Here is a 24,444-nt window from a genome sequence, read left to right on the forward strand (position 1 = left end):
AAAGAGAGAGAGAAAGAGAGAAAGAGAGAAAGAGAGAGAAAGAGAGAGAAAAGAAGGGAGAGAGAGAGAGAGAGAGAGAGAGAGAGAGAGAGAGAGAGAGAGTGTGTGTGTGTGTGTGTGTGTGTGTGGGTGTGTGTGTGTGTGTGTGTTCGGGGACTTGGAGGACCACGTGGCATGGGGAGAGGATGAGTGCATGGCACATCCCACTGAGGAATTGGCACAAAGGGTTGAGGCGATATGAGATGAATACAGCTCCCTCGCCTAAAGTAAGGACAGGGTTCAGAACAGAATCATGAAGGGGAGGCTACATGAGGTGGGCAACAAGGATGGGAAAATGCTGGCTTGGCTGGCTCAGAGGGAAGAAGGCTAAAGTTAGACCTACAGTGTGTCTAGATAAGGAGGAGGAACTGTAGAAACACAGTTGTTCGCTGATAACCTAAGACAGCTATATCAGACAAAGCTCAGGGAAGCCAAGGACAAGATTAGAGTTTCCTCTGGATAGTCTGGTGCCAGGCTTAGTAATGAGACCAGATAAACCCTGGAGGAGGACATATCAGAGATGGGCATCTCAGAAACCCTGGCCCAGATAAAGAGAAGGAAGTCCCCGGGCCCAAACGGCTTCCCCATTCGGAGTTCCTTAAGTGTATGAAATCCTGTATTGTGTGCCCCCTGGGGGACATGTATTGTGAAGCTAGGGAGTGTGGCGTACTGCCAAAGACCTAAACCAAGCTAACATTGTTCTAAACCACAAAGATGTAGACTGCCAGATGAGTGTGCCTCCTATTGGTCAATCTCATTTCTGAATGTTGAAACCAAGCTACTGCAAAGGTACTGGCGAACTGACTGATTAGAGCAGTGGACACGGTGGTTACTTTGGAAAAGTTGAGCTTTATGCCCTACAGGTCGACACATCACAGTCTAAGACGCCTGTTTGATTGTTAGTCACGGAGAGACTGCTAGCGAGAATCAATAATATTGATGGCCTTGGATGTTGAGAAAGCCTTTGCCAACAAGTACAGCCATTCTACTGAGTCAGTCCAGGAGAAGGTGGGATTTGGCCCATTCTTCCTGGGCCACATCAAGCTATTTTACTATGAGTGATCAGCCCGAGTCAGGGTCAATGGAAGACTCTCAAAATAATTCAATTGGGAATGGGCACATGACAGGGATGTTCCTTGTGCACTTTGTTGTTCGGGATAGCGACTGAGCCATTGGTGACCTGCATAAGGGGGGGATTTGCTGATCCCTGGCCTGAAGTGGGACCTGGAATGGGAAGACGTACTTTAGTTCTATGCGGATGATGTCCTCCTGTACCTGGCAGACCCAGAGAGTTATCCTGCAGTTACTAGAGGTGTTCAGTGGATATGCTGGCATCCGCATTAATTGGAATAAATCAGTCGCCATCTCATGAACAACCAGGTATCTTGAAGGGATTGGGCCTGCACTTTTCGATGGGAGGCTTTAAATACTTGGGAACCTATGTAACGGTGGACAACAACCAGCCCTGCAACACGATATACTTGCCCAAGTTCCTCTATATACTACAGAACACCCTGTTTGAGGTACCGGAATGCTTATTCTGTGAAGTGGAGATGGCAACAAGACTGTTGCTCTGGGAAGGAGGGTGAGGAGTTCCCAGAATAACTTCAAACTCCTTCAAAAGGAAACCACACAACAGGAGGGCGGGGCAGCCTTCCCCAACCTTCGTCTATACTACTGGATGACCCAATTGCTGGTAGTGAATGATTGCTAACAGTGTGGGGTTTCTACTGTGATGTGAATGCGCAGACAGGATAGCACTGGGGCTGTGAGGCTACCAGGGCTACCTCTATGGGACAGATGGGCTAACTCACATGCCTGCCCAAATGGCTGCTTGGGTTAAGATCTGCCAAAGGGCAACTAACCTGCTGGATTGGAAGGGAAAGGCGACATTGAAGATGCCCCTTTGAGAATGAGATCTTCTGAAGGGACCGCAAACAGTGGAGGGAAATGTGATATCATTGGCATTTCACAACTGGGGGACGTCTGGTGTCAAGGAGACATGATCCCATTTACAGAGATCCAGCAACAATCTGAGCTAATTGGAGGCCAATTTCTCCAGTACCTGCAAGTACAACATATACTCCGGGGCTATGGGACTCTACTAAACGCGGTGGCACTGGAGACACCACTGGAATTTAGATAACTGTGATCCCTGCTACATAAGCACATGATTTCCCAAATCTACACCAATCGCCTTGCCAAATGGTTACCTGTTCCCCCCACTTGATGTACTCAGGAGTAGATAGGAACGATACCTGGAGGTGTTGGACGATGATGCATGGGGGAGGCCTGCAGATACCCTAGGAAGGTGGCCATAAGGGCGGGTTCTGGTTGATACAGCTAAAAATACTCCACAGGGCATACTACATGCAGACAAGCCTGTTTGCAATGGTGTGGACTGGTGAGGACTTGTGCCTAAGAGGGTATTGGCAGAAGGCTTCCATAGTATGCACACTGTGAGACTGTCCTGTGATAAGGGAATACTAGAGAGAGGCAAGTCGCAGGACATCCCAGGTTATTGATAGTCCACTGGGCCTGTTGCCTCACCTAGTGATGTGGGGAATGGGGGAAGAGGTTATTTCTCAATATGGCAGTGATGGTGGCAAGGAGAGACATAATCAGATACGAAGGCGGTGATGATCCCAAAAGTGGTGGGCTGGGAGAAGAAGATAAACTGGTGTATGAGAGCAGAGAAGTTGATTCACAAAGCCTGAGAATGTTCCCGCAAATCTGATGAAGTGTGGGGCCCTTGCCAGGAAATAGGAGAAGGCTTAGAGGAAGACAGCACAAGTAAGGAACTGGGGGATTGTACCAGGCGCGAATCTCACAGGGAGCCCCAAGACGGTCAGGCTACCTTACAGCAATGTGTACATATGAAGGACTTTGTTGGGATTCAATAAAATGGTAGCGGGGGAGCAGTGCAGGAGCATAGAGCCTATTTTACAGTTTTGTTATTTGTCTGTTGGTGGCAAAATTTAATCAGATTTAAAAACAAAAAAAGAAAATTTCAATGAATGCCTTTCTGCAGCAGCACGATTGAGGACATCTAGCCGTCTCAAATTTAAAGGGAACCTGCTTTTCACGCAATCCTTCTCATTATGTTCTCCAGCTGGGACGCCTGAGGATATTGGCTCCCAGCGGCGTCTCCTCCATTATGGCAGAGGAGTATCGCCTCGCCGGCTGCCAGCGCAGCAGGCACACACTTTCATAAAATGGTAATAAATACCATTTTATTATGTGTGGCAGACTTGCCATGCTTCAGTGAGAGGGTAGGGAGCGGGGACGATTAGTGCGATTGCACTTATGTCAGCTCCCTACCAGTGTGCATGAAAGCTTGGCCGGCAGTCTACAGCCGACTAATCTGTCAGGCACACTTCAAAACCTGCAATCCTAGGGCTGCAAAATCCGCCAAGGGATTGCAGCTGCATGCTGTGAGCGCTGGGTTAGCCTGCTCCAACCAATCCAGGAGCTGCAGCATTCGCGTGGCACAAGGGAGGAAGTCCCTCACTTTCTGCCCAAGTCCGAGGAGAGTGCCGGAACGAGAGACAGCAACTGATGCCTGTGGCCACCAATATACATATGGTGAGTTTTTTGAGCATCGCACCTCACCATATTTTTATGTTGCTGGCCGCTACTTTTTACTCCCCTACTGTTTACTCCCACTCATCCCATCCACTACCGCTAGCAATTTGCAATTATGAGCGATTCACCAAGCTGTGAGACTGGTTCTTAACATTCTCAAATGCCAATTTCTACAGGCTGCCATGAAACTACTTTACTGGCAACTAGTTCCAAAAAGAAAACTATTTAATGCCCTTTCTCTCCGTAATGGGGTGGTGGCTCGATTGGACTCCAAATATCTTCAGTCCCTTTCCAAACCCTATGCTCCATTTTAGCCTCAGGCTCTTTGGGTTTCCCTGCTTACGCAAAACATGCATTGCAGGCTGCTCATTCCCCCTCAGAGCCAACAATCTCTGAAATAACCTTCTTCCACGTATCTGTGCAGCCACCTCAGAAACCTCTTTCCATAAACTGAATAAACCTTGCTTCTCTCGATACAAACTCCTCTGGTTGCAACTTGCTGCTGTTACTAAGTGGTCTTCAGCATCAGGATGCTGTCTTGAGAAGCTGCCTGTGCTAAACAAACCTTTCATTCATGCATTCATTCATTCAGCGGAGTATTCATGCTTCTCATTGAATAGAGACCCTAATAAGTATAATGCTGTGCCCCAACAGGTTTAAGTGTTTCCTTCATTGACTCTATTATTTCATTCCGTTCTTTATAAAAACATAGTAAAGCCCTATGGTGCAAGGAGCTTTCGAAAACATGTAAATAAATAAAGGGTTAACAATTTTTACAAAGAGACAATGTTTGCTAACAATCTTCCACCAATAAAGATCACTCTGGGTTTAACATTTGCAACCCTAACGTTGTAGAAGAACTAAAACAGCCGCAAAACAAGGACACGGAACTAGAGCTACAGTGTACATGTTATCTGCAAAAGAACGGAACACTGTCTTAGAGTTTAAGTGTGTTTTTACTGGCAAAGAGGAGATACTCCGACCGACTGGTTCAGGATTAGCGCCCCCCCAAATAGGGATAGCTCACTTTGTAGAGGCTCTCAAGCTTTACATATGAGAGGACTGAACTAAATAGGCGGGCTGGGGTGGGGGGCAAAGACTGCTGTCTAACCCACAAGGACAGGGGAAATTTCGAAGGGCTTGTCAAGACCACTCAGCTCCCCTTGATCTGTCTAGCTGGATTACCTACTGGGTGCTCGTCCACAACACACATACTCCCGAGGGTAAAACAAAGAAAAACAATACCAAAGGCAAGTGCAGAGAGGAGTGTGATAAAGCGCCACGTTATTCAGAAAATTGTAGTGGTGCATCATAGTCACCGTTAGTCAGCGCCCACTTATGTTAATGGAATTTATTAATGTGTGACTTAAAATGAATCACTAAAATCTGCTTATAATAGAGTGATTAGAAATGTAACCATGCCATTCATGAAGAGCAATGACGTAGTCAATTGCAAATGTATTTTAGCCAATGCATAATGATTGATTTTGTGTAACGTGATGCATTAGGTTTAAACGTGCACCATATTAAAGTCTGAACCTGTAGTTTGCTTATTCATATAGGAAGTGTAATAAATATCAAGGTTTATAGTGTGATTTTAGAAGAATGTGTTTAAATTGTGTAAAGGCCTGATCCCATATACGTTAAGGAAAAGGCCTGTTCTTTTCTTATGTTGGCTAAATATTGCAGGCCAAAATGATTTCCCTTGGTAAGGCTTTGGGTTTCAGGACGTTAGAATATCTCCGAGAAGTGGAAAGTTTCTCGTTCCCATGTTTCTGTTGCAGGTGCAAGGACATTTAGCTCGTTAGAAAACTAACTCTTTGTTTCAGGAGTCAGGATGGCCTGAGAAGCCAATATGGGAGTACACTGGAATGTAGGGATTATACTTTCGGCGGAGAAGGTGCCTGGAACTCAAGGACGAGGAAACCGTTGTTGGATGAAAGACAAGTTTCATTGGAAAACTACTGGGAAAAGACCTGGCTGAAGAGGTGTGCCGGAGGGCGTGGTCTAGGGTTTTGGGATTTTGAATTAGGGACAGTGCCCCGTGGGTTGACCAGTTGAGGTTTAGATGGGGAGCTAGAAGGAGCTTCTTAGAGCGAGCTCTGCCCAAGTGAGTGTACTTCTACGGAAGTCTTCACTGCTGACACCTTGCCTGGAAGGGAAAATGCTAACTAGGGATGTCACCTTAGAGATAGAGTAGGGATAGACTAACTGATTTTCCTTTTAGGTTAATGACTTCTAATGTAGAAATCGGAGTGATCATTGCCTGCTTAATGATACTGGAGCTGACTATTCTTCTTATTCTGAGTTGGACAAGACTCCTGCGTAGGATATTTTTTGTACTAGTGCCCATTTATTTCCTTAACCTCATGCTGAGGTGCTTGTATGTACAATTATTTTTGGCTTTGTAATAAATCCCTGCATTTTAAGATTCGGAGTCAGTGGTCCTTTTAGAGTTTGAATTTGATTTAATGTATTAAGAGCTGAATGAAAAATTTCCTAGCTATCGTAACGGAAAGTTTCAATTCTATTAAGGACTCGGAGGCGGGGGGACTCCGCGAGGTGTCCGTTCTGTTCATTAAAGTGGAGAAAGTAAAGCATAATCCTCGCCTCCGGTCCTGACATAGAATTTTGATTTCCTCCCCTCTACACTATTTAGCAGATAAAAAGATCCTGACAGCCTAAGAGGATTCTTGGTGATGGTAAGGTAGATAAGAATCTGGCTCCATCAGTTGGTAGCAGAGTAGGATGGTTATCTCGGATAGTGAGGGGAGAGCTAGATCAAGATAAGAGATATTAGAGGCTCATAGAATTCGAATGATGGTGACCCATTGGATGGTGAGCAGCAAACGGCGGCAGCTGATGGAGACTGACGGAGAGTAGCGGTGCGGCGGAAAGCAGCAGTTGTGATAGAGTGAGTATGAATAGGGTGATGTGTTTTGTAGATTGCGGTGTTAATTTGATTATGTGATGTCTTGCGGAGTTGGAATGAGAGTTGAGTGATTGTGAGATCAGGCTGTGAGCGCGCCCAGCCCGGGGATTCTTAGACTCGACGAGTAGTCTGAGAAGTTGTGGTGTAGAAGACACCCAAGGTCGATTTTTTGACCATTGAAGGGGAATCATGAGACCTCATCGATTACCCAGACCAAGATAAGGGGATCGAATGTGTGAGTATGTGAGTAACCGACGCTGGTCGTGGGTAGTTGTATGTGGAAGTTGAGGCGATTGTCCGGTCGTTTCGCGGACAGACAGTTGCCAGGTTTGAGGTCAACAATTTCAAGAGACTGTCGGAGGCAGTCAGAGAAGTGATTGTCCGGTCGTTTCGTGGACAGATAATTACTTCACAGTGTGAATGGGACGAATGCAAGAGTGAGAAGCTAATTGTGAAGGAGGGGAACAACTGCTGCGAGCAGAGGAAGTGTGACGTCAGAATGTGTCGCGCTGCGATAGGTCGGTTGGTGTGAGTCGCGCTGCTATTAGTGGATTGACATCAGGAAGTGAGCAAAAACATTGTGCGCGATCAAAAAATGTGTTCATCATGAAATATTTTAAGGATTTCCGAGAATTGTGAAGAGGTGACAAACATGTGGTTACTCGAGGGGGAGAAGAAGCCCCTCCCGAGGATACTCCAGCGCATTATATGGCAAAGAATGTGGGATTGCATACTATATAATTTGGCTTGAAAATTGGCATAAAATGACTCATGGTGAGGGAGAACTGATTTTCCCATGATATGGTACTTTCAGGTTGGATGTGTTGTATCAGTTGAAATCAGTGATGTCTTCTTTGTGACCTTTGCCTAGAACAACCCAGTTTGAGGCATTACATGCATGGATCAGAGCAGCGTATGACAGGAAAAGAGACAGAAGTCAAGAAAGAGTGAAGAAGTCAATCAGGGCATTCCAGCGAGGTGGGATGCACTAGAGAAGAGGTGGAGAGTGGAAACAATTGAGGGGGATAGATTGTACCCACTACTAGAGAAAACAGACAGTGCGAAGTCAAAGAGCGTAGATGAGGATGATAGTAACACGGATGACAGCTTGGTAGAGAGGTTGTTGTCGGAAATCCTGATTCCTATGAAAGAAAGTCGACTCCAGCGGAAGGGACTAGTGGACTACAGACTCAGTCAGATGTGAGAGTAGTGGGGAAAATCTCGACATGGATGGAGGACATAAGAATTCAGTCTGTAGCGAGTACCAAGGCTGCGAGAGGTGTGAGGTTACAAGATGCTTTAAAAAGTACTGGTTACCATTGGACCCATTGTTTCAGTTTACAACCCAGACCAAGAGAGAGTTGATAGTCTAGCACAGTCAGCTGCTGGATCAAGGAGTTTCGTTGAGGGAAACGGGACAGAGAGCGAGATGGAACAGGCTCCGAGACCTATAGAATGGAGTACGCCATTGCCAGCCACCGCAGACTCCTCTAGGAGACAGGCGGATGCGAGACCGGTAAAACCAAGGTTTTGGCCGAGTCAAGATCAGATCTGAGAATGTTAGTACCGCCTGCGAGAAATCAGTGTGAGAGAACTACAGGGAATGAGGAGCAAGGTAATTCAGGAAACCGACCAGTCTCTAGGAACAGGACAGAAGAGAGTAGGTCTCGAGATCAAAGCTGCGAGTACAATGAACAAAATGGTGCAGCTTGTTGAGAAATATTGAAAGGCGCCATAAAAGGGAGGATGTTAGATGTAGTGAGATTGAAAGCAGAAGCAGACGAAATAATAAATGGAAATTTGCCTCTTGAAAGGATATACATTTATGAACAAGATGAGTTACTTTTTGTAGCGAAGGATGTGACTCGCAAGGCAAGAACCGCACATAAGAAACTGACAGAGTTGGCCAAGAAGTATGATGTCGATTTGTCCAAAACTAAGTCATTGCAGGGAAACCATAGGTTGCAATATGGTGACCAAGAACTGGAAGAGAAAAGGGTTATAGGGTTGAGAACACACATCAGAGATCTGATCATAGCGATGCATGCATGGATCATGCTTGATAAATGGGAGGAAAGATGGTCCAAGAAGAAGAGTTCCAAAAGAACAGTAGGAGAGACACCGCCTCCAGGTGGAGGGATGCTAGGTATAGGGAATTTCCCTTTAGGAGAGGTACAAAACGGAGGGTACGTGCATGTGCCTTGGAGTAGGGGTTATTCAGCTGCATTTACTAATGATCTCCCTCGGCTGAGGGAGAAGCCTGTATAATGGTACAAGCAGGTTGACCGCTTTGTCAAGATCTCAAAAGTGTTGTGGATTGATTTGAACATGTTGTTTGACATCGTGGTCCCAGGGGACTTATGGTCCGCATGTAAGATTGCTGTTGGATGGCCGACTTCAGAGCCAGAAAGGAATCCTATCACGAATGGTCTGTCACCCATAGTTATGAAGAAGTTTGAACAGGTGAGCACATGGTTAAAATCGAAAATCTTGCCTCAGGATATTGATTGGGTTAAGATAGATCGGACAGTCCAGGAACCAAAAGAGACGGTGCTCGAGTACTATGAACGCCTGTTGCAGGCTTTCAAACAGTACAGTGGATTAGATGCTTTAGATTAAAAAAAACATGGGACAGTTTGTTTCAAAATTTGTGTTGGGGTTGAGGCCAGAAGTTAATCTCATGATACAGAAACATTTGATCTGTTGGCAGAACAAGTCAGTGGCAGAGAACTTGCGGTATGCCAGATACTGCAGTGATGAGGTAGATTCGAAGCACAGGAAGTTGAAAGACAAATTGATGCTTGTTCAGATGCAAACGGCTCAAGTTCAGCCGAGCGGAGGGACGTTAGCAAGGAGACCGGGAAATAACCAAGGAGGAAACCAGAATGTCCGAGGTCAGGGAAGACCAAAGTCAGTTGATCCCAAGACAGGAGTGGATGTGGGGACATTGAAGAAGACCACTTCGTGTCATCTTTGTCACCAGATTGGACATTGGAAGCGCGAGTGCCCCTTAAATCTGATTAACTAAGTGCAACAGGAAGTAGAGATAGTTCAGTTACTAGACCAAGGTCGATGAAAGGGGGAACGTTCAGTCCGCAGGTACAAGTTCCCCCGCCACCTAGGGTTCAATATGTTCAGCAGGGAACTCAGACTTGTCAACAGATGCCCTTGTTCGAAGGGTATGATGAGTTCAGCCCAGACCCGTTGGCATGACGGTGCCTGAGAGGGGAGGGAGACTGCACACTTGGAGCAGTCTTGGAGGTAGACCAGAGGGGACCATTTGTAGAAGAAGATGTTGATGGTCACCATACCATCTTCTTGGTTGACACTGTTGCTACCCGGTCTACTGTGAGATCCGCAGTAGTCCCTAACCTACCCCTCTCAGGACAATCGATCCAAGTCGTTGGAGTAGCAAATAAGAAAATGACCAGTCCATTAACAGAGCCAATTCCTGTGAGAATAGGAACTTTCCAAGATCGACACCAGTTTGTGGTGTGTGACTCGAGTCCAGTTTGTCTGTTAGGAAGAGATCTGCTGTGAAAATTAAATTGTACCATTTATTGCACACCGAAGGGAGTTGAAGTACAGACAAAGGATGATCATGCGACCTTTAAGGTTGCTAATCAGCAATTGTGCACTCCCAGTGCTGACAGTGGAGGAGCTTCCACTTGACTTGAGAGATGCAGTGTCACATGAGGTGTGGGACTTCACTGGAGAAGAGATTAGGTTGATCAAAGGTGTAGAGCCAGTGAAGATTCAGGTCAAGCAGAACGTGGAATTTCCTAGGACGCCCAGTACAATTTGTCAACTGAGACTATTGCAGGGATCATACCTGTAATTGAGTCCATGATCAAGCAGGGAATTTTGAAGGAGATCATGGGTAGCCCATGTAATTCACCTATCATGGGACTACAGAAACCGAGTGGGAAATTCAGGATTGTGCAGGACCTGCGAAAGGTCAACACGATAGTTGTCCCATGCTGTCCAGTGGTACTGAATCCATCTGTGATTCTGTTTCAGATTCAATGTGAAGCTGAGTGGTTAACAGCGATTGATCTGTGTCAAGCATTCTTCTCAATTCCACTCCATGGGGAAAGCCAATTTCTTTTTGCTTTAAGGCTGGAAAATCGTGTGTTAACGTGGTGTCATATCCCTCAGGGGTACCCAGAGAGTCCATCGATCTTCAATCAGATCTTGAAGAAGAGTCTTGAGAGTCTTGTGTTGCCCCAGAACTCTGTTCTGGTGCAATACATTAATGACTTGCTCATTGCCTCAGAATCGGAAGACGCTTGCAGGATTGATACCATTGCTTTACTGAACCATTTGGCAGAGAATGGACACAAGGTGTCCCCAAACAAATTGCAATACTGTCTGAGTGAAGTACAGTATTTGGGTCACAGAATTGAGAAAGGCAAGAGGAAGGTGTCACCAGATCGTATTGAGGCAATTATGAACATGCCTGTGCCTACCACACAGAGAGAGGTTAGGATGTTCTTGGGATGGTTGGCTATTGCCGCCAATGGATTCCCAACTTCTCCTTTGAAGCGAAGCCTATACAGCGGCTGACTCACAAGGATGTGAGTGATCCGGTACCATGGGACAACGACTGTTTAATGTTGTTTTTAAGGCTGAGAGAGGCTATGAATCGTGCTCCAGCTTTGGAAATGCCTGATTACAACAAGGCTTTCTCGTTGGTCTGTTGCGAGAGAGAAGGTTGCGCATTGTCAGTTTTGACTCCGAATCATGGAGGTGTCCGTAGACCAGTTACCTACTTTCCAGCTACTTTAGACCCAGTAGCTTCTGCTTTGCCCGGATTTCTGAAATCTGTTGCTGCAACAGGGGGTCAGTATTGAAAGGGGTGAGAGTATTTTCATGGGACATCCACTTACGGTTTATGTGCCACATTCTGTTGAACTGTTGATGACGAGGACCATAACACAGCACCTCATGAACAATCGACTAACACGCTATGAGCAGATTATACTTGCGGCAGAAAATGTGACTTTGAAGAGGTGTTCTGTTTTGAATCCTGCCACATTGATGCTCATTCCAAATGCAGATGACGAAGATTGTGAGGACCATGACTGTCTCGATGTGACTGAACTGTGCACCAAACCGTGACCAGACATTGTGAATGAACCACTCCCTGATCCTGATGAAATTTTTTTTGTGGATGGTTCATGCTTAAGGGACAATGTTGGCCGACTGAGAGCAGCGTTTGCTGTATGTACCATCACTGGAGTTGTTGAAGCTGCTTGTTTAGAGGGAGTACACTCCACTCAGGTAGCTGAAATCATTGCTTTGACCCGTGCCTGTTTGGCTGCTGATCAGATTCGGATAACAATCTACACTGACAGTCAGTACGGGTTTGGTGTGGTTCATGACTTCGGGCAGCTATGGTCACAGAGAGGTTTCATGACATCTTCAGGGTCGCCCATCGGAAATGGGGAATATGTGAGACAATTGTTGGAAGCATTACAGTGTCCCAAGGAAATTGCGGTTGTCAAATGTTCTGCTCATAGTAGAGGGACTGATTTTGTTTCATTGGGTAATAACTGTGCAGATGAGCTTGCCCGTTTCTGCGCTGAACAAGGATGCATATTTACAGGAGGTTACACTGGAGAAAGCCTAGAAAGAACCGAGCTCAGCATGATGTTAGCCATGGCAGATACTTGGGAGGAACTAAAGCGCTTGCAGGATGAGGTTACTGACCAAGAACGAGATGGCTGGATAAGGTCAGGATGTGAGAAAGGAGATGCGGGTGTGTGGGTCTCTAGTGATGAACGAGCTGTGTTGTCGGAATGTTTGTTGAGTCCTATGTCAAGAATAATACATGGTGCCGTACATCTTGGCAGGGACGCAATGGTGCGAGTGTTTAGACACACATGGTACAATCCGAGGTTTCGTGCGGTTGCTGAAGCTGTATGCCAGAGGTGTGTCACATGTCAACAGATGAATGCAGGAAAGAAGACTGCTGTAACTTTGAGTCACATTGGAAGGTCAGGAGTGCCTTTCAATAGAATACAGTTAGATTTCATTGAGATGCCAAAGTGTAATGGACTGAGGTACATCTTAGTTGTGGTATGTGTTTTCTCAATGTGGGTGAAGGCTTACCCAACACGTAGATGTGACACACTCACTGTAGCTAAGCTACTGTTGAGGGTGCTCATCCCGAGGTTCGGTTTCCCGACCTCTTTGGAATCAGATAGAGGGACACATTTCCACAGTGAGATCATGAAATTGCTCTGTGTTGCCTTGAATGTGGATCAGAGGTTACATTGCAGCTACCGACCAGAGGCTTCTGGGATTATGGAGCAGGTTAATGGGACTTTGAAAGCACGGATGGCAAAAGTGTGCACTTCGACATCTTTGAAATGGCCTGATGCACTGCCCTTGGTCCTTATGAGTTTACGCAGTGTTCCAGATAGGAGGACTGGGTTATCACCTCACGAGATCCTGATGGGGAGGGCAATGCGACTGCCAGCCATACCTGCGACTGCTCTAATTAGCATCACTGATGACTTAATTCCCAATGACTGCAAGGGACTGACTGATGTAGTTCGTTCTGTGTCTCAGCAAGTGCAAGCAGCAACTACTGCGGCCTCAAGTGACCTTCGCCACGACCTGTGTCTGGGAGATTGGGTGCTTGTTCGCAAACACGTGAGGAAGAGTTGCCTGGATGTTCGTTGGCGTGGCCCGTTCCAGGTAATACTGGTCACAAACACGGCAGTGAAGTGTGGAGGGTTGCCGAACTGGGTGCATGCCTCCCATACCTGCAGAGTCCCAGCACCCTTGGAAGAAACAGCCCCTCTTGTGAATGAAAATCCAGCTGAGGTGGCAGGGCCAATCGAGAGGGCAAGTCAAGCTGTGAGGGTTGCTGATGCAGTTGGTTGTGCACTGGATCGAGCTGAAAGGGGTTGTGTCAATAGAAGCCCCGAATTTGACTCGGATGGAGAGAGTATTGCTGTGGGTGGAGTAGAGTCAAATTCAGCCGAAGAAGGAAGTAGTGCACAGGGTACCCAGAGGGAGAGCAGAAGTGCCACAAGAGCAGAAGAGGTTTGGCCCGTGAGCCAGAGGTGGCTGAACCTGAGGTTGGCAGCTGAAAGCGATCTTGCCCCAGTTTCTGAAACGTCTGAATCTGAATAGAGTGATGAAGAACAAGCCGAGGTGGTCTGAGAAGATCCAGGAGAACAAGAGTGCCGTGTCAGAGATACGCCTCACCGGAGTGGACATATGTTGTGATTGATGCCAGGAGCGGTGAGCTCGGGGAGGCTGAGGTCCTTGACGTTAGTCAGCGAGTATCCGAACCTGAAAGTGGATGTTTTGCTGTTGCTCCCATGGAGATCGAAGGAATACTGACTCTCACTATTCCGAATCCTCCACGTCTAAGCAGAATTTGTGATCTAATCTTGGAGAGGCTGGTTTTTCCAACATTTGGTTATGTGCCACCACATCAGGAATTGGTGTGGCTTCGTCTTGAACTTTTGCAGAATGTTTTAGAGATTCTGGGAGCTGATCTTATTTTGGACTGAAAGTGAACTTGTAAATAAAAGTCTATAAAGAAGATAACCTAGGCCCGAGTGGAAGAAACAAGCATTGACATAGCCAATAGGTCTCGCTTTTGGGACCTTATAAGTATTTAGTTATGCATCACAATATCCTTGGTGCAATAGCGTTACTGTTGCATGGCTAAAAGCGTATAAGGTCCTAAATGTGAGACCTATTGGCTATGCCAATGCTTGTTTTTAGAGGGCTGGCATGCATTTTTAAATGTAGGCTAGTAAGAAAGGTGCCAAGCCGAGGGGCAAGGACTATATAGAAATAAGTTAGTAAGAGAGGTGATTTATAATGAGATAGCACAAATAGAAAGGTGAAGCACAGAAGGACAGGTGTTTTTAACCTAAGTAGCGAGGCAGAGACTAAAAATGTTTTGCCCATTCAAGCCACGCCTCTGTCTCTGCCCACTGATCCCAACCTCGGGTTATTCCCACCCTCAGATTCTCTGGCCACAGTTCCCCTACATTGTTTCCCCACTTCGACCGCTGCAGCAGAGGTGGGATTTCGTGGCTCAGCAGCGGCTTTGCATCATCCCGGAGTAATTGAACAGAGCCACATATAGGTTCTGCTCCTGTGTTCTAATGCCAGTTTCTTCATTTACTCCCTCTGCACCTTAAGAGGCAGATCAGCTATAACAATGTCAATGTGTTTGAATCATACTAGAGGTGTGCAGATGTCCACTCCCAACATCCACTCCTACGAATGTGGAGACTGGGGGAGGTGAGGAACCTGAAGTTAGAGTCTCCACCAGAAAGAGTTTCACCAAAGGTATGTAACTCGTTCCTCTGATGGCTACTTTTAACTGCAGATTCCTCGCCTTCAGAATATATAACCAATCAGCACTTCTTAAAATGTAGTGTATGTCTGCAGGACTGAGCAGGCGAAATGTCTCTCCGAGCAGATTTGGGTATGAACACAATAGTGTCTGGTGCATGTATGCAAGGATGCCCATGTCACAGCTTGGCAGGTGTCCAAGACAAGCACCCTCTTGCCAACTCCATTAAAGCAGCCTTGGCCATTCTGGAAAGCACATGCAGGTCTTCGGGGACGTACCTTCTGGACCAATGAGTAGCCCAATTCCATGTAGAGGATGATCCACCTGAACAGAGTTCTCTTCTGCTCCACTTTTCCTTTTATGGCACCAGTGACAACCCTATAAAGTGTTGGTCATCCACATGGTGTTCTCTTGTGACTTATTGTAAAAGCTCACAGCTCTCTTCGGGTGAGGCTGGAGAAGGATCGCCTTCTCTTTCGAGAGATGCGGCAGAGAGAAGAAGGCAAGAAGGATGATCGGTTTGTAAATGTAAATGTAAATGTACAGATATTTATATAGCGCAAATCACCAACCGGTCTCTAAGCGCTTGCTTAGGGAACCCGTCCTGGTATTCCCCTGTGAGATAACCCAGCAGGGCATCCACAAGGTGAAAGCCAGGCATCCCGCCGCGAGGGGCCATTGTGGAGATTAAGCAAGCTATTGCCCAGAGTCGCAGAGTGTGAACCCATGAATCGAGTATGCACTGGAGCGAGAATTATCAAGTCCATAGACAATTTATGGACTCAAGACCCAGCCGAGCCGGGAATTGAACCCTGGTCCCGGGCTGACCTCTGCTTCCAGGTCTGCCTACTCTAACCAGTGAGCCACACTTCTCCACACTTCTCTGACTGTTTGTCTGACATGAAAGGATAATACTGCCTTTTGCAGTAAGGCTGTCTGTGTTCTCAACAACCGTTTGGGAAAAAAGTAGTGTGAAGAGGCTGCTGTTTGCTCATGTGGCCCCCAAAGCAGTCGCAATGGAAAGTACTGTCTTGATAGTGTGAAGCCATAAGGAGCATCTATGCATGGCTTCAAGCAATGCGCACATTAGAACGGTGAGCACCAAGTTAAGGTCCCGATGTGGCATGGTGAAAGGAATTGAAGGAAACTTGCCTTAGGTTTTTTCCAAAACACATCACACAGGTGAATTGAAAAGAGAAGGCTGATATGGTAAACTTACAAATGCCTAAGAGCTGACATGTAACCCTTAACTGTGCCCACAACTGAAAAAACACCACATCAGAACGTTTAGCGTGCAGGGAATCATGGTGACAGCCCCTACACCAGACTACAAACCTCTACAAGCAACCTGACTAAATAGGATTGGTTTAAGGACATCTAGCTGCGAAAATAACATCCACTACTTGAGGTGACAATAGACAGGGACTCAGTTGTCTCCACTCAGCCTCCAAGCTGGGAGGTGTAGATTGTGGAGATTCAGTTGCAGGACCCTCCCCTGGTGCTGAGACAGTGATGGAGTGGAGTTTATTAAATCTCATTCTCTTAGTGAAATCATCAAACAGAATCCCTCACTGGTCTATTGGACCTTTGCTTGTGAAACCAATGGGGCTCCAAAGAAATGACAGAAAGGAGGATTTCCAACCATAAGGGTTTTATTTTCAATTGTAGTCAAATCACATCATAATCAAATCAGTTAGCAAATGTTGAGTAAATATATAATCAACGTGTACATATTAATATGAGCAAGCAATCTGAATTTACATATTATTACAAAGAAAATACAGAAGATCTTCAAATAGAACATTAAAAATATCCAAAATATGTGTTCCATTAAGAAATTTCCCGTATCTAAATAAAGCATTGAAAGTGGCAAGGCAATTTCCTAGAATAAGAACAAGCATTGGCATAGCCAATAGGTCTTGCCTTTGGGACCTTATAAGTGTTTAGCCATGCAACAGTTGATGGTGTTTCACCAAGGATATTGTGCCGCATAACTAAATACTTATAAGGTCAAAAAAAGCTAGACCTATTGGCTATGCCAAGTTTTGTTTTAAACTGCCACCATCTTAAGACATAATGAACTTGGTTACTTTCAGTATACAAAGCATCATTGAGATGATCATTTTAACGTGTGATAGTTCAGAGTACTTTTAAGGTGTTAAATTTCCCCTAAAGCGTTACAATGCAAGCACCCCATAGGGGATGGCACTAGATGAGGCAAAAAGATTCCTCTGAGCGAAGCCAGCTTCCACAATATGTATTCTTTGTATTTAAAAAAAGTTAATAGGTGTACGTGCCGTTGCTCCATAAAGCTAGACCTAAAAAAAATTACCGTTCGTCTACAACATAACATACCGGAAATAAAGAACTAGGAAGCGTTTTACTAAACTCTAAAGTCACAGTTTGCCAAATGGCGTAAAAAGATTAAATTCTACGCAGAGATACTGTCACAAAAAAATATATAATACTTAGCTCTGAATAGAATTCTTTTTTACATGATGTGCAAATAATATATATTTTAAAGTTTAATTATCTTTTCTTGAACAAGTATGGGGCCGGGCAGATCGCTGCACCAGGGCATCCTGCGAAGTAGGCGGGTCACCCACGGGACAACCTGTACCCATTCAAAAATTCCACTCACATTATGAGTGAAGATCCTGGCGTCACCCAAAATCGTTATTTTCCTTACTCATTAGTTTAAGGCATACAAGATATTGGGCGGAGAAGAAACCACTGAGGAGTGAAACCTCTAGTAAGTGAGAGCGAGAAACTATCGCCATATGCAGGTTTGAAAAAACTCTTAAAAGGGTTACGCTATTTAAAGTCTGCAGAGAAAGGGTTCATTATTCAATCACAATTCACTCAAAAGCGGCTACATTGCCTTCTCAAATTTATGTAAATTAGAATGTCGCGTAGCCTCATGGGAAACGGGGAGGCACCTTAGGGTAAATAACTACGAATGGTGACTGAACGGGTGCCTTCCTTGGCGGTGACGTGCACGCATCTTGAACTCGAAACACCACTTGCTGCTGAATTCACCGCCATCTAGAGTCTTTGAAGAGAATTGCATAAGAACAATGCAAGTACACACACATGTGGGACAGGGGGAGGAGGAGTGTTATATCCTGCAGTTTTAGTGCTGAGGGGCATTGGTGGAGGGGACAAAATAATTTTCCCCTCTCATCTCCATGAATCACAGGGCCATTACCTACAATAAGCGCGACGCTGGCCCGAGAGCATCTCAGCGCGTTACAAGAGAACCAGATCCCGGCTTCGGCTCAACAGCCTGTTACTCATAGCAAATCAAGTAAAAAAACAGTGGGTAATTAATATATATTTAAAAAATCTGTGTGTAAAGGGAGGGGGAGAAGGGAGGGGGGAGATGCGAGCAGAAGTGACAAGAAGGGCTGGGCGAGAAGGGAGGGGGGAATGCAAGGAGCAGAGGAGCAGCTGTGCACGTGCACGCCATCAAGCTCTAGGCCAGCAAAACCATGTGGGTAGCACTTTTGAAAACCCACTTACAAAATGTCTCAAAGAGACAGCTTGCGCTGTCTCAGCGAGACCTAAAAATGTAGGGACTTTCCGTCAAGACGTTGAAAGAGGGCTAGGGAAGTCTTGTGTGGACTGTATGAATAGGGAACTGAAATTGCAAGGGGATTTCCAGCTCTTGAAGTATTGTTCAACTGGTTAGCAAGAGATGTTTGGAGGAGAAAAGAGACTCTTATTTGTTTGCTGCTGAAACCAAGAACTTTGAGAACTTTGTGATATCATGGATGCTGGAAATACTCATCATAGATCCAAATTAGTAGTAGGTACACTTGTAGGTGGAGTGATAATTTCTATAATCTTAATAGTTATAGCTTCATATATCATTTCACATGAGCAGGGAGCGGAGGTACAGGGGACACCTACACCTACCACTTCTAGCTAAAAGGAGGTCACTATAGGAGCTGAAAGAGCTTTACTAATCAAAGAGAGACGTAGATTTCACATAGATTTGTCTAGAGGCGATTTTAAGCTTAATGCATACGCAAGGCTGCTGTATGAGTATGTGGATGCGATGAATGCGAAAGACTATTACGTGTGCATGCAGTTACCTGCCTCAGTGGACGAGGGTATTAGATATCGCCATCTTCCACTGACGTATGAAATTTCATGTAGTTTGTTGCTTAGTATCTTTTATGACAGAGGTCAGTTTGAGTATTTATTTTCCAATTACAATGCAGTGCTTCCTGAAGTTCCAGCTTACAAGCATTTGAATAAGTAGGATTATTATAAGTCAGAAGACAGACTTCAGAAGTATTTCATACCGTCTTTGGAACTGGATACGGCTTATGCTCATCGGCATAACTTGACCTGTTCATTGTCTGATGTAGAAAATAAATGTGTAGATCAGGTAGAAGATAGATATAGAAAACTAACACAAACACGAGATACAGGAGACAGTCCAGTAGATTGGTTACACAGAGCCAATGGGAGTTATGGTCCTATAGCATTGGACAAGGAGCAGAGAGGGAAGCTGTGTGTGAAACATTATCAGACCTATTATGAAAAGGTTCCGGTAGGACAGAGTACGTGTGATCATGTCTTCACCTTGGAAGATTCTGCTAAGAACTTCCTGCAAGGCTCTGTGCAAGTGATTCCAACCATTTATTATGTGTGTGGAAAGAATGCCCATGTCAGGTTGCCTGCAAATTGGTATGGTACGGGCTATTTGGGAATCATTTTTCCGAAGATTTACCATGCAGCAGATTTGGAGCTTTTGGAGGATGGACAGCATTCAAGAGTGAAGAGAGCTGCAAGTGCAGGAGCAGTGATTGGAGATATTTTTGGAGCAATGATACCGAGTTTGGTTGTGGTTTTGAATTATGTGAAAATCAGACGATTGGCGACTGTGGTTGATTAGTTGTCAATGAACACAGCAAAGTCACTGTTACTTGTGGATGGAGAGATGTTATCGATAAGGACGATGGTTTTGCAGAACGGCCTTGCTTTAGATGTATTAGCAAAAGAGGGCGGAGCCTGTACATTATTGAAAGTTCAGGAATGTTGGACATATATTCCAGATAACAGCAAGGATCTGAAGAAATATATAGACAACATTACCACGATCCATCATGAGATAGAGGATTTGAGCGAAGAGAGTGTGTGGGAAAAGATCGGTAAAGGATTTGGTCGCGTGGGAAGTTGGTTTGCCAGTTTGGGGAAAGGGTTCCTTGGCTTTGTGCTAAAACCACTCATCATTGTTGTGGTTTGTGTGGTTTGTTTGTGGGGATTTATCAGAGCTTACAAGTGGTACAAAGAAAATCGAGTTGAGAGAGCTCTCAGAGCAGGTGAGATGCGAATGGCCAGACTGCAGGACAGTCAATATCAGAATCTTAAGATTATGGAGAGACTCCGACAGGGAAGGATGGCAACAAGTACTGTTTAGGTCGGTTCTTTCTCCAAGGGTATTGTGAAATGGTGTGATGACACTAGTAATCAAAGGGGGGGGAACTGATAGAGCACCACGTTATTCAGAAAATTGTAGGGGTGCATCAGTCACCGTTAGTCAGCACCCACTTACGTTAATGGAATTTATTAATGTGTGACTTAGAAATGTATTACTAAAATCTGCTTATAATAGAGTGATTAGAAATGCAACCATCCCATTCATGAAGAGCAATTTCGTAGTCAATTGCAAATGTATTTTAGCCAATGCATAATGATTGATTTTGTGTAACGTGATGCATTAGGTTTAAACGTGCACCATATTAAAGTCTGCACGTGTAGTTTGCTTATTAATATATGAAGTGTAATGAATATCAAGGCTTATAGTGTGATTTTAGAATAATGTGTGTAAATTGTGTAAAGGCCTGATCCCGTAAACATTAAGGAAAAGGCCTGTTCGTTTCTTTTGTTAGCTAAATATTGTAGGCCGAAAATGATTTCCCTTGGTAAGGCTTTGGGTTTCAGAATGTTAGAATATCTCCGAGAAGTGGAACGTTTCTCGTTCCCATGTTTCTGTTGCAGGTGCAAGGACATTTAGCTCGTTAGAAAAAGAACTCTTTGTTTCAGGAGTCAGGATGGCCTGCGAAGCCAATATGGGAGTACACTGGAATGTAGGGATGATACTTTCGGCGGAGAAGGTGCCTGGAACTCAAGGACGAGTAAACCGTTGTTGGATGAAAGACAAGTTTCAGTGGAAAACTACTGGGAAAAGACCTGGCTGAAGAGGTGTGCCGGAGGGCGTGTTCTAGGGTTTTGGGATTTTGAATTAGGGACAGTGCCCCGTGGGTTGACCAGTTGAGGTTTAGATGGGAAGCTAGAAGGAGCTTTTTAGAGTGAGCTCTGGCTAAGTGAGTGTACTTCTAAGGAAGTATTCACTGCTGACACCTTTTTACTCTCTTGCCTGGAAGGGAAAATGCTAAGAAGGGATGTCACCTTAGAGATAGAGAAGGGATAGACTAACTGATTTTCCTTTTAGGTTAATGACTTCTAATGTAGAAATAGGAGTGATTATTGCCTGCTTAATGATACTGGAGCTGACTATTCTTCTTATTCTGAGTTGGACGAGACTCCTGCGTAGGATATTTTTTGTACTAGTGCCCATTTATTTCCTTAACCTCGTGCTGAGGTGCTTGTATGTACAATTATTTTTGGCTTTGTAATAAATCCCTGAATTTTAAGATTCGGAGTCAGTGGTCCTTTTAGAGTTTGAATTTGATTTAATTTATTAAGAGTTGAATTTTGATTTCCTCCCCTGTACACTATTTAGCAGATAAAAAGATCCTGGTGGCCTAAGAGGATTCTTGGTGATGGTAAGGTAGATAAGAACCCGGCTTCATCAAGTGTGCTCATTAGTCAGCTCATCTGCACTTGTTCCGGGGACAGTCAGCCTCCATTCCATAGCGAGTGAAAAAGAAAGCCTGAAGGCACTTGTCGGCATATGTGGGCTCCTTTGATATTTCAGGGACTTCCATGCAGCCATGTCAGCATCATGGTAGGCCAAAAGAGCTTCAACAGGGCCTTCCGGCTTAATTATAGCCAGGAGGAAGTGGACAACACTCAGCCCCTATAATGGCAACAGGGTCTAGGCAGGTTCAGGTTCAACCAATGTCCTGTGAACTGGAGCCAAGTCTAAAATATATGCCTCAGCTCATCTTAGAACTTAACATGTGAGCCGAGGAGGGTTTGTCAGAAGGGTCTTTAAATATCATCTTCCAACATTTAACTATACTGGTCACAGCTTAAATGCAGTAGAATAAATACACTGGCCTGAGGCAGTTATGGCAAAAAATGTTTTATATTCCCACCGGAGAGACCACAAAACTAAGGACAGCAAAGGCAAAATGAGTAGGGGGTACAATTGACCTCTGTGCGAGCATCAATCCCCCAACTTGCAAGACTTGTACTTACTAAAAAGCCCATTTGTGAATACTGACTGCTAATTCCAAAGGAGAGGTTAGCCTGAAATATTCACAAAGCTTTTTTCATATACATCTGTTTCTAATGTTTGAAACGGGTACAGCAGAACCTGCTGTATGCAATTTTCTCTATTTTTTTAAATATTTTTTTAAATGACACAAATGGCCTCCGTTTGCCCTAAGGCTGTAGACTTAATTTACATGGGATACTCCCTTGAGGCTACAGGATTGGGAGACCAATGTGGGGGTCCTCCTTTTGATCCACAGTGTCTCTATGAGCAACAACGTGTAGGTTGGGTGGTTCTTCAGCAACAGGGGACCCACAATATGTTGTCAAAAGCAAAAAGACAGTGGAACATTTAACGACATAGATACACTTTAGTGACATTTAAAGTGTTCACTGGTGGAACTATACCTTACAAATTTCTAAAATGTATCTGCATTTTAAAGAAATTAATTGATATCTATGGGGATCTAGGATCAAGCCATTCATTAGATTCCCTATTTTTTAGTGGATGAATCAGATGGTGGTCATCCCTCCATTTGAGTAGATCCCTCAAGTATCCCAACATGTGTGTACTTTGGTAGTGAGCTGTGTCATCATTGCTTTTTAATATCTATATGATCGATATAACCAGATTGGATAATTTGGTTTACAAGTTAAAATGCTTTATTTCGGCTACAAGCCATAAAAGTACAAAAGACATTTTCTTAAATATGAAACATTAAAATCGCGCTGAAACACTCTATAAATACACAAAATCAACATAAACAACATCATGAAATCTATACTATCGAAACATTTCATAAGCTCGATGAATAAAATCACTAGGATGTGCAAATGCAGTCTTGGTCCATATATACTCAAAGAGCCAGTGCATAAAAGGAACAGCCGAAGACTCAAAACAAACCCTGAACATTCCCTGTGTGCAATTCGGCACAGATCTTGACTGCTCACAACTGTTTTCTGGACATGTATAATCTTAAACCCCAATGTCACAGGTATCTGGTGGGGGAACAGAAACATTATAAGCCATCAATGTTTCTAGCCTCGTGTGAGATTTAAGGATCGTGCGCCCGAACCTCTCCATCGCCAGAAGATAACACGAAACAGAAAAGACGATGCATGGTTTTGTGTCATATCTTAAAATGCGAAGGGCCTGTCTACGTGCTTTCTCACCCCTAGTATTCGGCATACTGTAAGGATCCATTTTGCCTCCCCTTGGTAGAAGCAGGAAAAAAAAATAAAACATGCTCCACAGATTCCTAGCTGGCACCGCAGGCGGGAAAATCCCCCCTATCTCATGCATGCGATGGGCTCAGCCCGAGGTGAAGGAGAACAGAGGGAGAGTGCTATAACGAAGCTGGAGATGCAGTTTCCTGGCTCCCGCAGGGTCACTCTCATCAAGGAACCTTTCCATCTTGAACGCAAATTTCACCACAAAAAGGCATCGGACAAGGGGCCAAAAGAGGCTTGGGACTGCATTAAATCCTGTTTAACTTATTATAAACCAAGAACTTAATGTCCAAAAATCCAAAGAAAAACCCCACCCTGGAAAACGACACTGCGTTACAGCGAGGGCTCGGATTGTTCTTCTCAAGTATTTTCCAACAGTGAGTGTGAAAAAGACACTCTGGGTAAGATGATCCATCTTAAATGGGTACACACCATATTCTCAGTAGACAGCTCAGCTGGGTAATTTGCCCACTGCAAGAGCCTGTCAGCACGCTATGGGTCACATGTATGTATGACTGTGGGAAAAGCCGATCAGGCTTTTCAAAACCTTCCTTGTTTGACCAAATAAACGTCAGGAAACACGTTATTACAGCGCTCCGAAGCTGCAAACGCTATATAAAAAGCATAGTGATATGCACAAGCATAAAACAAAGCCTTTTGGGTTGACAATGAAAAGAACAGTGTGCATCGAAGATAGACATCAGGACTTAAATAACACCAAGCAACAGAGATTCAGTCCAGTAGGTATTTGAGGAAATTAAGAATCCCCGTGGGGAGGTGAGCTTGTGGTAATTTGTAAGAGCAATAGCAGTTGAAATCAGTCAGATTACATCCATGTTCAATATCCAAATACTCTAACACTTGTCTGAATAACGCAGGTTATTTACATAGCAGCACTGACCACAAGTTGAAT

General features: G+C 44.7%; 1 protein-coding gene and 1 non-coding gene across 2 annotated transcripts in view; both read right to left on the minus strand.

Annotated features, from left to right (window-relative positions):
* Positions 1–24,444, minus strand: part of LOC146867920 (protein-arginine deiminase type-3-like) — a 406,190-nt gene that overhangs the window by 183,677 nt on the left and 198,069 nt on the right. The window lies entirely within an intron of this gene.
* On the minus strand, positions 17,445–17,594 carry LOC146867921 (U12 minor spliceosomal RNA). Its single transcript, XR_014968872.1, has one exon. It is a non-coding gene; the product is annotated as a U12 minor spliceosomal RNA (small nuclear RNA).

Source organism: Triturus cristatus, chromosome 1_2 (genome assembly GCF_964204655.1).
Source record: "Triturus cristatus chromosome 1_2, aTriCri1.1, whole genome shotgun sequence".
Lineage (NCBI taxonomy): Eukaryota > Metazoa > Chordata > Amphibia > Caudata > Salamandridae > Triturus > Triturus cristatus.